Genomic DNA, 18973 nt, shown 5'->3' on the forward strand with positions numbered 1-18973 from the left:
GTTCGATGAGTGTGCCCACAAACTTGTTTGAAGGTAGCACTTCGACTAAAAGCCACCTCCTTGCTTTCTGTGATCTCTGGAAACTACAGTTTGAACACACAGCTTTCGATCGGCCAGTCAGATGATCCTGCCCCAAACGTTAATTAGCCAAAGTTGTTTCTGTTATTCAAAGCCATGAATACTGGCTGGACCTTAGATTTAGAGATCCAATTTTTTTTATCATCATCTAACCCAGACCGAGAGTAAATGGTGGCATTATTAATGGTTAGATTATGCCACGACAAAGGGTTTAAACCAGGACTGTCTTAAACTGCAACAGGTGGTACCACATACCTTCCTTTAACTGGATACCCAAACTCTTAGCTGACACCAATTTAAAATATTAGCCTCCTGGCAGAATTCAGGTTTTACCTTGTGACTCTTGATTTGAAAGGCATCCAATATTTGAGGAATTGAATCTATAAGGGTAATGAGGCAATCATCAGGGTTGATATTTTAGAGTGAAAGGTCTCTTATGAACTCCCTCAAATCATATGTAGCAGACTGCTTATCCAAATGATTCATAAGCCTCTTTCTGGGGGTAGGGAAATTCCAAAGAGAGCCTTTTTCCTCTTCAGAAATAATAATGCTTTGCTTAGCCCACTTGCTCTGTTAGTCATCACGTTTCCAGGGTGACACAACAGTGTTTCTTGAGGATTTCTTCTTCACCAGGCTGCAGAGCTGATCATCTGGTGAATAGGTAATTATGGGCTGAACTAGGAACCATGCCGGGATGTGAATGTCCTGTAACCACACAGTGTTTGCATTGTAACTAATGAAAACTCCCTTGCCTAATATAACCCAACTTAATTACCCATAAAGCTTCGGATAATTTTCACTTGACCCTAAATTTTGTACATTTAGCTGCTTCTCTACCCAATGCTGAATGATAACAAGAGAGTAGTGAGCATGAAGGGGAAAGTTCGCTCCCTCTGCAATATGTCATTATGCTGCATGGTATTTTAATCAGAGAAAGTCAGTTGTTTCAGTAAGGTCTCATTTGCTTACCTAATTATCAGTTGTCATTTGGAGAAGAGCCAGCACAAGAAAGAATACTTGAAATAGTTTTGCCATTTGTCTCTTTTGCTTGTGTTCATTAATTCCCTTGTACAAGTTGTATCAGCATCCACTGTAAGGAAAAAGAAAGATAGTGAGCTACTCTAGTGAATGAAGGAAACCAAAAAATGTGTCTTGCTGGACTGTGAGTCCCAGGACAATGTCTTACTTACCTCTACATCTCCGCAGCCTGGTGACAGGCCCTCAGCATAGACAGTGCTCAGGAAATATTATGAAAGTATTTTAATAATAGTGGACAACTGTCCATAGAACAGTTTACAGATCGTGTTCTTTAACATCCACTATAAGTGATCCTTTCACAATTTATCTTCAGCCACAATTCAAGTACCATGGAAAGCACCTTTAAATCCAAATGAAGATGGGAAAGAAAGAGACGTCCATCAATGCTGTGATTAGTAGACACATGGGTTCTAACATGTTGAACACTGGTGACCTCTTGAACTACAAAAGTGATGGAATTAATAAAAGAACAAATGAGTAGCTTGAGAGAGTCCTCAGAGATGAGAAAGAGATTCCATGAATATATTTTGGTTTTGGTGAAACTAAAGATATCATTCATATCCTTCTGGAGAAATTTGGGATCAACACCTTTTATGAGATACTCATTGAGATCCTAGGACCTTAGGTCTTTGTTAAAAATATGGTTTCAAGTACAGCTTAGTGACCTATCCTGATTATTGCTGAGGTTGATGATGAGAGTAAAACTTGTATCTAAAATTATGATCAAAACTGTGTCTGAATATGTCCTTCCTTTTACACAGTGTGGTTTTTTGCACTGACTCTCTCCATATGCCCAGAGGAGACATGAAGAAATGAATAAGAATGTCAGTAATTACATTGAGCAAATGGCCTGCAACCAAAAGTCAGACATATTTTTGCCAGTTATTGTTTGGAATGTTGACAAGATACTGGGATCCAAGCTCTAAAATGCTTGGAAGAGGAACATAAAATCACCCACAATGTTTTTGGAACTGTATTTCTTTGAGGATTGATTCTATCCTGCCACCAACTCATCTAAGAGCTCTTAATCTGCCCTTCCAAGATGACTATGAAATTAGCATATTGATACTGTAATATGAGTCAGATAAAGACTCACTTGCCAGGACTATGTACAGTGAAGCATCTTCGTCCTATTCAATGTTCGAACTAAAGAAAAGTTTGTCAACATGGATTTTGATTTTCGAAATGAAGCTATGAATGATAATAAGATGGATGTCAATGTGATAAACTGTCACTTAAAGCTGTTTGCTGCAGCTACGTGGCTGGTGGTGGATTCACAACCTATCATGGGAATTTCAGATTTTACTGGTCACCATACTGAACCGCCCAGTCCATATTTGTACTGTCCCTGTATCCGTGCCGAGTTCTTATCTCCCTTTCATTGCTGGAAAGTTGCTAAGCTTAACATGAAAGACTGACCTCCTTTATGAAAAAAAGGTGGACTCAGAGTTTTTAAATCTGATGATACTGTCATCATTATCGAGTGACAGGTAATATTCTGTGCATGGAGCTCATCTCTGATTGGTCTTCCTAGGATGCTTCCTATACATGATATGAGACTAACTATACATCTAGGTATTTTTATGTCACATTTGACAAAAAGGTTATAGGAGGTTTCCCAGAAAATTCTGAATGGCTAATAATAATGGCCAATAATACTATTAGAAAATGCGTTGGGAAGAAATGCTTGGTAGATCACTATATTTTATGTTTATGCCAGTTTTAAATTACTCATTCTTAAAATCAGATCATGTTCAGTGGGAAAAATTATTGAAAATCTGACACTGAATTTTGAGGCCAATAAAACAAAATATATGATTTTTAAAGCACTAATTTTGACATTGATGACAACAACAACAAAAAAGGTTGAAAGTGTTCTGATTGCATGCCTATTCAGTAACTTTTGTGTAATGTGTTGAATATTTCCACCCACTTAATAGGGAACAAAGTATAAAATCACATAAGAAACATTATCACAGCGCCACCTCTGTAGACAGTACGTGCTCAGGAGTCAGTGACTGAATTTAGGAGACTGTATTACTCTCCTGTATCTGGAGTTGCTTCTTGAGGGTCAGGTTTGTGATCTGTGGATAAGGTAAGGGACTAGGGAAGAGGGAGAAAACCAAATACAACTGTTTGTGTTACAAATGCTCTGATGGCAAACAGGAAATGTTTATCTCTAAAGACTTGCAATCTGACACCTGTCAAAAACACTAAATTTTTTTTTTAGGAATAAAGTAGGACTAAATTGATCTCTTATCTTGGAGGTTCCTGAAAGGAAGAGAATACAAATATAGCTTAAGTCATTTTGCTATATCTTGCTGAGTGTGGAATCCTCAAAGCTGTTGTATCACCTTTTTTAAATGAAATTAAATGATCCCTTGAGGTTAATAGGAGTAAAGAGCCTTAAAGATTTTTTTTTTTGATAGAATTTTTATAGACTCTTTAAAAAGTATTAAACTCAACATTTTTTAATGTGTGCTATTGTCCAGAAAAAGAGTTGAAAACATAAGAACAAAAAAACACATATAAAAATTAAGGAAGAAATGAGAAGATAAACTTTAGATAATATAGGATAATGATTTTGAAAACAAAAAGCAAAATGTTTTGTGCATTTATTCTTTTAATGCACTTTAAGTTAACTTCTGTAAGTTCTGTCTGGTAAATGCTGAGAAAGTAGGGCAAGAAGAAATAAAGGCTCACATAGTCAGGTAGGGGAAACAAGTAGAGATTAAAGGATCATAAAAGAAAATGGATCTTTCCAATTCTAATAATGGCTACAAAGGTACAGTAACTGGATCTTGGCTGTTGTATCCAAGGAGAGTATTGACCTGATCTGAAAGTCAAGGAAAATATCCCTGAGGAGTGAGAGTGGAGGATGAGGTCTGATCAGAGTTATGATAGACCAGGTGACAAGTTGGGGGAAGATAACTGAAAGTGATACATACGACATGACAGTGAACACCACATAATGAACCTTTTGAGCTAGCATTATGTCAACCAGAAAAATTGAGAGCCAAAATTTTTATTCGCAAAAGTTTTACTGTTTTACATATTTTTACTAATGCTAAAGCTGAACAGAGTTTGTATGAAAATTGAAGGTGATATTTAGTAAAGACTCAACTGTATGCGACTCTGACCTGGGTTTTGCAGGAACTTATGAATGCAGTTGGGCAAAGGGATGAAAATCAAACAGGTAGATATAGTTCTTGATCTGTGGAGTTTAAAAATATATACTACTTGATGAAATTCATATAAGAAAATGCCTATGAGATATTCCATCACATATAATACAGTTATGTTTTTTTTTTTTTTTTCAAAAAAGACAGCTAAGATTGAAGTAAAATTATCTTTTGGTTTAATTACTTTGACACTGTCTTTGAAAGCAGTTTGAAAATTCTAAATTCTAATGCACTATACAAATGCAAGGATGAAAACAAAAATAGAAACTGACAGCTCTAAAGGATTCTTACTTCTGTATTACGTTTCGTATAATGGTGCTTCCCACTATACTCTCAGTGTGCAGGTCAAAAAAGATAACACTATCTTTGGCACTTAATTCTCATTCTAGTGGTTATGAAATCCTGTCAGTTCTACTTTTTCTTTTTATGTTTCAAGTATACAGTACATTTGTTAGATATTTATATAGTTTATAAAACGATCCTCCTAATTGCTCCTTCTCTCCTGTGATTTTCCACCTCTACTTTCTTAACAGCTCTACATTTCATCAAAACAACTCAATTACCAATTCTACCCTTTTACTTTAGGTTCTCACCATTTCTTGTGTTCTTGTAATGCTCACTCTCTCACTTCATTTGTTTTCCCTTAATTTCATTTTTTCGTGCTGTGACTAGTGTACTTCTTCAGAAATAATATTCTAATATTTTAACACTGTGCTTGTATCTTTCAGAAGGTCCCTATCGAGTTTCCTTGGTGAAGCATTTGTGGCCCTCCATAACCTGAACTTTGCAAACTTCTTAAAATTTATAGCTACAGCATTTAGAACACATGGTTCCTAAGATTGCTGGAGAAGGGGAAGAGAGAACGTGGAGAACGAGCACCTATTTTATATGCCCAGGATAACTGGTGACATATCACTTCCCCTCATATTTCACAGATGGAAAATCAATCACAAAAACCCTTCTAGATGCAGCACTGTGGCAACATTTCATTTTACTAGGCCCATAGCTATGCTACATTTCCCAGTATAACAATATCCCCAGTAAGAGAAAAAGGTTTCATTAGGATACCATATTTTCTCTAGCACAGTACTAAAATTTTAGTTTATAATGAGAAATTACTTTCCAGCAATGGGAACATATATGTTTGCATTATAAGCATATATTCTTCCTACAAGTAAGCAATATGTAATATAATATTAAACATTATTTAGAAAAGTCCATGGTGATTGAGGAATTGAAGAAATAAAGTTTGATTAATAAAATGTTTACTAATGGGACTAAAATAACTTGATGATTCAAATAGAGATAATTTTGCTAGTAGGACCAGAGATAGTTCAAGTCTGTGGAAAAAGTATCTCTCCATGCTGGACAGAGCTTCAAGGTATCATAGACTGTATTTCCATTTGTGATCCTTTTCTTATTTTTTTTTTTCCACTACCTACAGCACCAGGCCTTCCCATCCAAGTACTAACCAGGCCCAACCCTGCTTAGCTTCCAAAATTAGACAAAATCAGGCACATTCAGAGTGGCATGGCCATAGACTTCTTTGCTTCTTTTATAGACCCATCCTATCCTACCCTCATCCACGGTGCTATGATAGTCTTTTTTGAAATATGCTAATGGATTTAATCATGTCACAGTAAAATTTTGCTGACCTGGGATCTACTCTTTTGAAGATAATTATGTAATTATGTATATGCATGATTATATGTTCATTTTAGGGGTCATGTCTCCAAAGAATATCTTCTATTTCTCATCCAAGGTTTTAGAGATTCCACTTTATTGACCCCATATACTAAGAAAGTTTTTTAAAAAAATCTTTTTGTAGCAGAATAAGAGTCACCAGCCATGGTGTGCAAATCTGTTGAGGTACTTTAGGGAGTATCAGGACCTCACTTGTACCTCCGAATCATCCTATATATATTGGTCTACTCTGGACATATATGCGGAGAACTCTTTGTTACCTATGGAAACAGAAAACAAGTAAAACAGTGGTGGAAGAATTTTATGCTACACACAAAAGAAAAGGAATGAAAAGAAAAACAAAGTCTAAGTATATTAATAGATATTACTCATGGATATTGAGGAAAGCAAAAAGACATAATAAACCTAAAATGTAGACTTATTTTTTACCAGATGGCTGTGTATTATCAAAAAAGATAGCAATGATCAATAGAAACCAACATAAGTTCATTAAGACTAAATAATGTTAAATTATTTTTTTTTATTTTGTTATGTTTCCTAGAAAGACAGCTCAAGTAAATATAATAGAAAAAAATCTAGCATTATTATTATTTTTGATGGCCTCTCAGATTATCTTCATGGACAAAATGAATGTATGTTAGAGATAGGATATTATATAAATTTAAAATTGGCATACTCAATTAAACATTTATGCTAGAAGAATGATGGAGAAAAGTTTCTATAAGGGTCTGTCTCCACTCCTGCTCTAATCAATGTTTTAATTAATTATTGGAATGAAGACATGAGAAGAAAGGTTTATTCAGTTTACTGATTGTCCATAACTATAATTCAATGACTCAAATATTTATTAGGTACCTATTATGTTTCTGGCATTGTGTTAGGAGAAAAGCTAAGATTGACAGCCTATGAAGGCTACTAAGAAATTTTAAGTCATTATAAAATCAATATGAATATCTGAGTGGTTGTTAAAACAAGAAAATACCACCTGAAACTACCTGAGTAGAAGGCAAGTAAAACATAGGAATAAGAAAAGTAGACCCTGGGGTCAGACTACTTGAGGTTTTATATGGTCTCTATTACGTCTTAGCAGTGTGACTGTGTATAAGTTAATTTACCTAAGTCTCAGGTTCCCTATCTCTAAAATGGGCTAATATCTACTTTATGTTTAGTTGTGAGAAATAAATGAAATGAACCATGTCAAGTATTAAGGCACCATATGTGGAACAGGGTTATCAGTAGTATATGCAATTATTCTTAATTCCCTACTCAGATCAAGAGATATACATACTGAACCAGGAGACCTGAGGATTGTCCCAGTCTCAGTCCTTATTTTTGATGCCTGTGACACTTTTAATCTATCACTGGGTGATTATTCTTAGTTCTGGGTATTTCATTTTATTAAGGGTATTGATAAAAATGTAATCCCTTCAAAGGAGGGGGACCGAGATGGTAATAGAGCTAGTAATCATGCCACAAAAGAAGTATTTTGAAATACGCAAATTAATTAATGATTTGCTTTGTTCCAAAAATTATTTTAAATTACTGAAAAAAAAATGCATACAGTCCGATAGGATAAAAATAGCTAAAGCAAGTGAGGCAAAGAGGAAAGGATAATAAAAAGGAAACAGGAACAAATAAATGAATCACAGTTGCATTAAAAGATGAAGCGGGAAATATTTAGGACCAGGATAGCATACAGCCATCACTAGAAAATGCTTCCTTTACCTTCTAACTTTCCAACTCACCCAAATGCCCCCACACCCATAACCTTTGACCCCACTGAAACATTCCATCCTTTAATATCACAACTTATGACCTATCAGCCTGTCTCTTTCTTTCTCTATTCTGTAGCTTAGATTGTGTGGTTTTTATTATAATTGCTCACCTTTCTGTTAGTCATATTCCAAAGCCAAACCAAAACCCGGGGTAAACCACAGTATTTGTCTTAACTCAGCTTGCTAAGGCAATTTCACAGCCACATAGGCCAGCCACACTTGAAATCAATGATCATTAAGTCTACTATAATTTCTTTATTAGCTTGATCTTTCTGCTTAACTATTTCATACATACTCATCTATTATTAAAACTCTCTCACCCTCTCCCTACTCTTAGTTTGTTCATACTTTACTTAGGGAACCCCATATTTCTTATCTTCCTATCACTCTATGCATAAAGCTACCTGCTACTGAAACCAGTGTCTCCCTTTTTTTCATGTAAACATGAAGGGATTTCCATTGTTTTCCATCACTTCAAGGAATCCGTGCCTATGGATATGATGTCTTCCTAGTACGTCAAAATCTCTATATGATGTTTCCATCAATATGAAACAAACTTTAGTACTTCATGTTCTTTAAAAAACCCTCCATGAATGAACAACCCTTTTTAGGTATTTTCCTATTCCTACGATTATTTTCAATAATCTAATTCCCTATTTCTGCCTTCACGCTCTTCAGAGTCACTGAGAGCCTCTCATTTTACCTAATTCAATATATAGTTTTCCGCCCTCTTTAGTCTCACTTGGTGTTTCAACAACATTTGGGAGATTTGGTTACTCCGTTTTGGAAAGACCTAAGAATTCCTACATTAGACCATTTTCACGCATTCTCCCCTTTCTCATAATTGATCTCTCTGTCTCCTTCACTGGCTCTGCTCTTTGCTCAGCTCCTGTATTTTGATGTTGTCCTAGGCTCAATGTTGAATTCTCATTTGCATCTCTCTGTGTGCTTTCACTGAGGTTTTATTCATACCTGTGTCTTTAAATAGCATGTCTATTGTGATGATTCGCAAATTTATATCCCTGGCACAGATATTACCCTTGAACTTCAGTCATATGTTCTCAGTTGCCTACCTGCCATCTCCATTAGAACATCTCAATGCAGAAAAGAAAAAAGAAAAAGTAATTGGTCCAAACTTCAACTCTCCATTTCAACTCACCATAATACCTTTTAAAACCTGTTCATATGCCAGTCTCTCAGGAAATGATTCTCAGGGATCACTCTTTATTCTGCTCTTTATCTCACATTCTACCCTAATCCAGCAGCAATTCCAACTCAAATTAAACCTTTAATCTGCCCACAAAAAAAAAAAAAAAAAAAAAAAAAAAGGAGGGCGGGGCTCAGGACAAGCATATAAACGCCTAGCTAGAGACACCTGCGAGCTACAGCCACAGCTGCAGGGAGCGCGCCAAGGTGGCGCCTCAGCCTGGAGATGCGGGCCCGGCCTGAGGCCTGCCCTTGAGGCCGAAGCTCCTGGACAAGCGTGTGGGCCTCTTGTCCAGAAAGACTTGGCTTGTGTTTCAGCCTGTCTGTGCCCTGGGGCGAGGAGCCTGCCAAGAACAGCCTCTTCGCGGGACCCAGGAGCCACTGCCAGGCGTTCAAGGTGCATCCCTGGGCCACGGCCACAAAGACCCAAAGACCGGAGCAGCACGTGTGGGTAAACGCTGCCACCTGAGAGAGACTAGCGTTTTAAGGTGAAGCGGCTGGAGAGCACAGAGGTGGTGCCCACCTGCTGGAGTGAGGCCGAGGGAGAGGGTAGAGATGGGGCTTCTTGGGAAAGAATAAATTCGAAAAACAAAAAACAGTGCCTGACGGCTGCAGAAAGCAGAAGGAGAGCACAGCCCTCTTCCCTGGGGAGCTCTCAGCAGCCCCCCCCCCCACCCCCCGAATACGTGTCAGGTCGGACGCCTGCTCCTTAGACCCGTGGCTCCAGGACAAGCAGACGTGGTTCCTTCCCGAAGAGTCTGGCGCCCACCATCAGCTGCTTCCCCGCCGGCCCCTGCGGCAGGTGAGTCCAAGGGCCCAGCCCTTCAGGTGTTTCTTAGATTGCTGCAGACTGTGGGCTCCTGGGTGGGAGCCATGTTGGCTTTCAAAGCTAGCTGTTTTGGGGAGCTCCTCTCTCTGGTGTGGCTCTTCGACGTTGGGAGTGCTTGGTGTGCGCCTCAAACCCTTGGCTCCTCAGGGTCTTGCGTTTCCTCCCACTAGGGTCACCGTGCTGAGGGTGGGTTTATGGCAAGGTTGAGTCTCAGCCTCCTACCTACCTCGGCCTGGGTCTTCTCTCAACATCTTGATCCAAGGTGGTTTTCCAGTAGGTGTGTTTGTGGAGGAGTTGAGTTAGGGTTTTTGGTCGTCGCATCTTGAACTACAGCCCAGTCTTCATGAAGAAGTTGAGTAGAAAGACTGCGGGGAGAGTGTCTCCCCAGCATACAGAACAGGCTCCTGCCACATTTACCCTCAGATGATAGTACTCTACCCTTGGGGTGGTTATATTTATATGTAAAAAACACACACACATATATATATATATATATATATATATATATATATATATAAGAAACTGAAAGTGGTTGTTAGAAAATATTCCACCAATATAAATGTTGAGAGAGAATTATGACTGGGTGGTTTTGAAAGAAATAAAAATATTTTGATAGATTTGCTGAAGCTTTTGATGGAACACATGCATGTGAATGTATATTTTAAAATCCAAGAGCAACTCATAGGCAGGGACAATAGGATATATAAATTTCAAATTAGGAAGAAAAACTAAAAAGAGTAACAATAATAAAACTACATTACACATCATAGAAGAGACTTTCAAGTTCAGCAAAGTAAATATACAGATGAATACAGCTGTAATTGCTTTACTAGATCTATATCTAAAATGAGACACAAAAATCGTTGAAAATAAGAGTGTGTCAAAGATATATGTATCAAGTTCAAACAAATTGACAAGAGTATGAATTTTAATATCAGGCAAAACAAAACCTAAGGCAAAAAGTGTTAAATGAAGACATATACTTATAGTACAACATATGTGCATATATGCAGGAGAAAGAGACAAAGAAACTAAGAGAAAGAGAGACACATGGGTAAAATTAACAAATAGCATGGCTGATTCTGCCCCATTTTATATGAATGAACATATTCTCGAAATAAGCCTGAGATAGGAGACTTATTTAGTTAGTTGTCCATTGCTTCTCGAGCTGTTTGTCGCTAGGGTAAATATTTTTTCTTACTTAAATATACATTTAAAAAAATAGAAAATAGAAGATGACTTTTAAATGCAAGCCATTAACTATTCTATGCTGATCATGAGACCCACTGATCTGTTCCAGTATTGTTCTGTAGGTCGTCAAACTGGAACATTTAAAAAAATTTTTAAAAAATAATACTGACTCTTGTTAGTTTTTATGTTACACAATACTGTAGATTCTAAACCCTGTGAAAGATATTGTATTACTATATGTCTTTATGTGCACTTTTGAAGCCACACTAGAACACATATTCTTATAAAATTCCCAGCAACATTTTTAAAAAGCCATTGTAAAAAAAATATGATCACAAAGAAAAACTAACTGCCAATATCATAAATCATTTTTAGATAATGCTGCAATAAGTAAATAAATAATAATAAAAGGGCAAATGCTACCTAGACTCTAAAAGTACGCACATGGGCATTTAAATAATGCCCTCCAAGAAATGGTTAAGTAAAAGAGAAAATTAAAGCAGACATTAGAGATTGTTAAAAATGAATTGTAATGTAAATCTTAAAGTTTATAGAAGGTGATATTTAGAGCAAAACATATTACTTAAATGTATTTACTGGATAATAGAAAAGATTAAAAATAAATACATTTTAAGTCTTTTGAAGACAAAAATAAACCAGCAAGTGAAACTTGATGGCAAGAATTTTCCTGGTGGAGGAAATAGCCAGAGTAGAGGCCAAAGGGTGGCTGGTGATTAACAATGTGCTCGTTATAGTCTAAGCACAGGAAAAAAAAAAAAAAAAAAAAAGCCAGAGTGTCTGTGTCAAAGATGAGCCAAAAGGAGTAAGACGTGAGATTGGGGGCCAGTCTCGTATAGGATCTTTTATGCTAAGATACCGAGTTTGTATCTGTTATGAGTGTTGGAAGACATGGGAGGGCTTTAAGCAGTAATTTGCTGTGATTTTATATACTCTGTCATGTGAAGGAAGATCAGTTAAGAGCAATTTACAGTAGTTGAGAAGAGAATTAATGGGGGGCTCGGAGTAATGTACCAAGAGTGGAAGAAGAAGTGAATAGATGCAGCATCTATTTTGGAGGCGTAAACGGTGAGAAAGAAGAAATCAGATTTGACTGAGATGGGGAAGTTTTTCAGAAGGGCAGACATTTTTGGTCCTGATATGTTTATGATACCTAATGGATACAGAAACTGATGTGTTAAGTAGATTTTGAAAGTATGAGTCTGAAATGCACTTGTGAGATATGGATGGGGATATATATAAATTCATAGTAGATTTTTAGTACATGTTGATAAACGAGTGCATCTGCGGATATCTTTCTTCACGATGATCACAGATCAAGGTAAGTACAGTGCTCCCCGCTTACCTGGGGTTTCACTTCCTGCGGTTCAGGTTCCTGTGGTGAACTGTGGTCCGGAAACATTAAATGGAACCTTCCAGAGATAACCAATTCATAAGTTTTAAATGGTGTGCTGTTCTGAATATCGTGATGAAATCTCCCGCCATCCTGCCCCATCCCCCCAGAACATGAATCATCCCTCTGCTCAGTGTATCCACGCTGTGTACACTCCCTGTTCATTGGTTTCTTAGCTGCTGCCTGGGTTATCAGGTCACTGTTGTGATATTGCAGTGTTTGTGTTTAAGCAACTGTTATTTTACTGAGTAATGGTCCCAAACTGCGTGAGCAGTGAAGCTGATAATTTGGATATGTCAAATAGAAGCTGTAAAGTGAAAAGGTGTGTGTGTATAGGAAAAAAACATAGTATATGTAGAGTCTGGTACTCTTCATGGTTTTAGGCATCCACCGATGGTCTTGGAATATATCCCTTGGATACAAGGGGCAGAGGGCTACCAAAAGGACAGCTTGTAGTACATACTTTGTTGTATAATACCTTGCCTTTTATTGATTTTGACATTCAGGATTCCTCTGCTTTTGGGGTTCTGTCTGAGAGAACTACACTCACTAGCAGCCAAGGTCAGATAGGAGATGAAGTGCTGTTATATCTATCGCTGAGCAAATTCTTAACTTCTGAGTTAGAGCTGTGATAAAAGCTTAATTGGAGAACACTTCTTAAGCCATAAGAACTAAACAAGACTTCTTGATTCAATATCATTACCTTGAATCTAACATGGGCGGGATTGTGTCCTGGCCCTCCGCAGTTACTTATAAGAAAGGTGGAGAGAGGAGGTTGGTCAGAACAAAACAGTCGTTTGGGAGGAAAATCTGCCTACATATAATCTGAAAATTGCATGTGGCTCATGACTTATAAGGCGTTAGTTGTAAAACATACACCCAATTAATATCTCAGGCATTGGCCGCTCAGAATTGTAACAACTCCTACCTTGAAGAGGAAACAATAAAAGGCTGTGAGCAGAGGTTTGGGTATAAGGGAAGAGGCACCTGATAGATAGAATCTTCTAAAAAGGTATTTTTATTTTATGATTCTATAACAAAAGAGTAGCAGGAGAATTAAAGGAATTAAAACAGAAGCAGTTCTAAAAATTTTAGGAAATACTTTTTAAAACGATGTATAATTAACCTGTCAAGTGCTTTACCTCACATATTATTCAAGCAAACAGCTTAGAAATATTGCAACGACAATGGAATGTAAATTTTTTTTTTGAGGACTACTTATGTTATATATTTTTATGTTCTACTTGTGTTATATATTTTTGTTGTGACAAAGCCTCAAAATATAAGAAATATGAATAGCCTTTGTGGTTACATTAGCATAGATAAAATTATAAGGGTTATCAATCTCTATTCTTTATGATATCTTTTTATTATCATTCATAATATAAGTGATAAAGACAATTCTATAGAATACTCATTTGGTATGAGAAGGAGTGCAAAGGTTGAGCAGTGTGGAATATTTTTCTGACCAGCAAGAGATTCTCTTGAAATTTGTGATTCCCATTTTTAAGAATCTTCAAAGATATTTCAAAATAAAATACCAAGTATAAATGAACTAAAATAAATCTTTTTTTAGGGCCAAAAGGCAGGTATTGAACAGAATCTTACATACACAAACACTCCCACATAAGTAATTCCTTTAATATGATGCATGTGTCTCTTTATGATCTTTTTGTTGCATTTTGGTCTCATTTCATCTTTCCTTACATACTTCATGTTCCAGCTAAAGTACATTGCTCACAGACCTTCCCAGTCTAGCCGCTCTGTGCCCAATTTTCTTTGAATAGGCCCCCTCAGAATATCTTGTATAGGCTCAGAATACCATCCTTGCCCCATCTCCCTGTCTACACTCCATTTTATTTGGCTAAATTCTGCTTGTTTATGAAGATTCTGAAGCTGAAGTATCACATCCCACGGGATGCGTTTCCTGACCTCTCTAATCTGTGTTAAGAGCCCTCCAGTAGATAACCTTTACATGCTGCGTTTCCTCAGTTATCCTGAGCATCACACTCCAGAGCTACATTGACTTGTCTGTATCCTCATCTACTTTGAAAATGGACTGTACGTTCTAGATCTTGATATTCTTGGAACCTTACACAGTGTTAGTCACATGGTAGGCACTCGGGAAATATTATCGAATGAATGAATGCCTGATCAAACCATGTTATTTTTAGAAAATTGTCTTAAGAAAAAAAGTTTTTCAAAATTGTTCATCTTAGAACGATGATATGTAGAAATTTGGTTATAATGAAAGGAATTATAGTGAAAGACTTAAGAAATACTATCTATATTCACATATAATGTGTGTAAACGTCATAGATATGATTTCAAATATTTATAGAAAGTTATATTTTGATATTTAGATGATTATACAAAAATTAGTTTATTGTTTATTCAGATATGAATTTTTCTTCATATTTATTTTTTGAATGATTTCAGAAAAAAATCAAAATATGCACTGAAAAATGTTCATTATTATCAGCTAGATAAAATAGTCTTTTCATAGAACAGATGCAATTATCAAACAGAACTGTATTCATTATTTTATACCAATTATCACTCAACTTATGAAGCAACTCCTTTTGGTGTTAATTTTATTGTCTTGATGGTTCGTTATTTCTCTCTTTTGGCTCTCAGAACAAGACCATAATTATTACTCTAATTGTTTCTCTCTCTCTCTTCTACACATACACACTACACCACACACACACACACACACACACACACACGCACACACACAGAATTTCAGTAAAATTTGTACATGCTATTTATATTTGCTGCCATTTATCTGCATTCTCTTCTCTGTACACATGCCCATTTGACACATGTGTACATCTAATGAAATTGTTCTCCACAAGGTGTGAACATATCTGTAGCTAGCCCTAACTGGTTATTGAGCTTTCTGAATCTGAATCTCAGTGTTTCCATCTATAAAATAGGGATAATAATTACTGTACTATCTATTGCAAGAGACCATATGAGGACCTAGTTATATAAATATTGTTATATAAGTATACTAAATTTTAACAATTTTGAAACAGCGGTAATTGCTGCATCTTGATGTGTCTTCAGCAACTGCAATTTATCATCTAGAAGGGACACTATCATCAAGAATCAGATTCTTGATACTTGCAAAATAAAGCTGGCAAGAGTGTATCTCTAAGCTTCTCCATTTTTTCGTATATTTACTTTCCATTTTTTTTTAATATGAGGAAAATTTTATTGCTCTTTCCCAGCACATTTGTCTTAAGTTCAAATCATGAGATCTGAGGATATCTACGTACTTTCCTTTCTTCACTTGGAATAAAAGTGTTCGAGGGAAAGGATACTAAAATGAATGCCAAAAGCTTTTATGTTCCAAATGATTATGATTATTCTATATTCTCCATGATTTTTCTCACCTAAATACTCATATTACAATTAATTAAAGCAGAGTTTTTTACTTTGGCCAATTAAAAATACCAAACCTAGGAAGGCATATTAGCCAAGTTAAAGCTTCTAATTTGTCCTTTGGCTGATTATTGGATAACTCAAAATGATTTGTTGTTGTTGTTGTTGTGTAGTGAGCACATTAGAAAAAAGTTTGAAATAAATGTTTTGGCAAAGATGAAATGTTTAATAGTATGCTTATCCAGATAATTATAATAATTCTCCAATCCACTTTTTATTGGTAGATATAGCCTTAGGCAAATGTGCAAAAATTGTTCTTATTTTTTTTTCCTGTTTTTCTATCTGGTAGAAATAAAATTAAAAATATTTATGACAGCAACATAAAGACTCAGTGTTTAATATCTGTAGACCTTAAAAAAAGGCAGTTCTCATTTGCAGCCTGTGAAGCTAGAGTATGCATCAGGAATTCTTAAATCTGCTAGAGGTGATGGGGATAAAGTGGAAGCTTCTATTTCTAAGCTGTCTGAGTCCGCAATTTCTTTGGAGACCTTTTAAAAGTGATTCCGAAGTGATTAAATTGCACTTTCAGGAATCTATAAATGCAGTTTGGATATTGATCCTCTCAAAATAAGCACCATTTGGTCAGGCCTGAAAGTTTGGCTTCTTTCTCTACATAGGCCCAATGCTAACCAATGAATTATTTGGGCTTTAGCTATGTTCTCATTATATGAATGCAGAATATTTGAGTGAAATTAGTTCTGTTCACTATTTTTTTAAATCAGTAGTGTCAGGAAAATTTTTAATGAGTACTTTTCCAGTCACACAAATAGTAGCACACAGATCAATGAGCATCATGCAATTCGAATATTGAATTCACCCTTTGAAAGGGCCTCAGAAAGTTAACGCATTGATGTGGGAAAGCTTTAATTTCAGTTGCCATTAGATGAACACAAGATCCAAATGTCAAAAGCTCCTTTGCAATCGGGAGTGCAATGAAGTTAAAATAGCCATGGTCATCGAAGTGCTGAGTTCAGGAAATTCCAGGAAATCACAAGAGTCCTTGGAAAAGCCAAGAGCAGTTGGGTCAACATTAGCATACATTGTGTGAATAAAAGGCTGCTCTTATTCACTGTTATGTTCCATTTTTTTTTAAAGTAAAGATATATTTCAATTAAAGTGCCAAGATGATATTACTGAAGAACATTTGAATAGCTCCTCTAACATCTAAGATTAAAATCAGTTAACAGAGCTAAGCAGGCAGTTTAAGAGTCTAGATTTGAGGCTAGGATGTCAGGGGTGAGGCTATCAAATACATGCATAAATCATGAACTTCTGTGTCTGCAGGTGTCATGGCACTGCAGAGCTGAAACCTGTGATAATAAATGAGCAAAGAAATAATGGCACAATTTAAATTGCTGAGGAGTGTAATTTTGCATTCAGGAGGTTAGGCTGGAATTGTGAAGATGGTGGACGGGGAAGAATTGGGTAATAAAATTTCAACCTGAACTTTTAAAATCGTCATTCTCAAGATACATTAATTGCTTTTTAGTATAATCACTTTTCACTTAGTGGAAACTCAATAAATATTAGTGAAATTATTTACAATGATGATGGAGGGAGAGGGGAAAAAATTATCCTTCTTACCCTTCTAGGTTCTTGGCTGAGGACCTTTTAACAAAAGCTAGATTAACAAGAAACAAAACAAAACAAAGAAAAACCCACAAACGAGTGTATTAATAGGTATGTCTCACATATGGGAGAAACTCAGGGATGAGTAAACTCCAATTGGTGATTAGCACTGGAATTTAAATACCATCTTCAAGTAAAACAAAGGAAAAAGAGTGGGAGAAGGCAAGTTATAGAGAGGTTACTAGAAATAGTATGGTAAACAAGGGTGAGGTTTGCTGTGCATATTACAGATTAAGTCTGTGCCTTCTCCGCTGATAAGAGTTGCTTGTGATTTAGGGTCCCCCTTCTCTTCCCGGTACAGGGAAGGAAGGGACGCCCTTATAAATGGAGAATACCTTTCTAAATGTAAATTTTCCCTTACAAAATGGTAGCATGCTTTTTAAAGCTTCTTCAGTATCTGCTAGTTTTGAAAATAATCATATCACAGTAATCTTTATGCCACAGAGGCATATTTTGTGGTGGCATGTCTGGTGTCCTACAGCGACAGTCACAACTAATATCACTAGTATTTATTGAGTATCGGGATGACCGAGGCTTCGCTCTAAATGCTTCTTATGTGCCAACCCATGTAATCTTCACAAAATATAAAAAGCAGATTTATTACTATCCACACTTTAGAAATGAAGAACTTTGTGAATTTAAGATACTGAGCTATAAAATGATGGAGGTTGATATAATTCTACAGCTCATCCTCTTAGCCACTATTCTCTAAGACCCTTCTGTGAAATTTAAAGTTGTTTTGTTTATCTATTAATTTTGTATTCACTACTCTAGGTTCCTAACTTCAGATTTGGACAACTGAGCACTTCTTCTTTTTTATTAACAGCTTTGAAGTCCAAGAATTTTAACTTTACTTCATCTCTATAGTTGTCAGCTTCAACTGGGAAGTTTTTGTTATTTTACCACATTAATTAGTATAATTTCTCCTCTTTGATGACCACTTAGTTATAAGAATGTTCTAGAAATTTTAAGGATAAGTTCATCTTCTCTTTTATGAATCTGATTGGTCAATTCAAGGAGAATATTAATGTGCTGCTTTTTTTAACATACAGTAAGAAGAAAAAAGATGGATGTTTGTTGTAAATAATAAAGCAGCTCAGGTACAAGCTATATAAAACATTGACGTAATACATTCAGGTAGGAATCAATTGAACTGGATTCAACAGGAAAGAAAGTGTCAATTTCTCTAGTGATTAAAAAGTCACTGTGTCAAAAGGCTGATGATGTTATATGCTGGTCAGGGAAGTAAGCAGTAATTAATACTTGGGGTCTTTATACTGAGGCTCATTGGGCTGGGGTACAGCATCAAAATCATTACTCCTAAGCAGTAATGCTTAGGAGTGTATTTATCTTCTGATGTGGTTACAGTTTATATTCAACATTAATTGCTAATGTTTGTCATTTCACAGCTTATTGATTGGTTGTTCTTTCTTATTAAGATATGAGTTACCAAGTATTTGCCAATACACTCCGTTGTTGA

The sequence above is a fragment of the Rousettus aegyptiacus genome, unplaced genomic scaffold (assembly GCF_014176215.1).
Source record: "Rousettus aegyptiacus isolate mRouAeg1 unplaced genomic scaffold, mRouAeg1.p scaffold_m13_p_11, whole genome shotgun sequence".
In the NCBI taxonomy this organism is placed as follows: domain Eukaryota; kingdom Metazoa; phylum Chordata; class Mammalia; order Chiroptera; family Pteropodidae; genus Rousettus; species Rousettus aegyptiacus.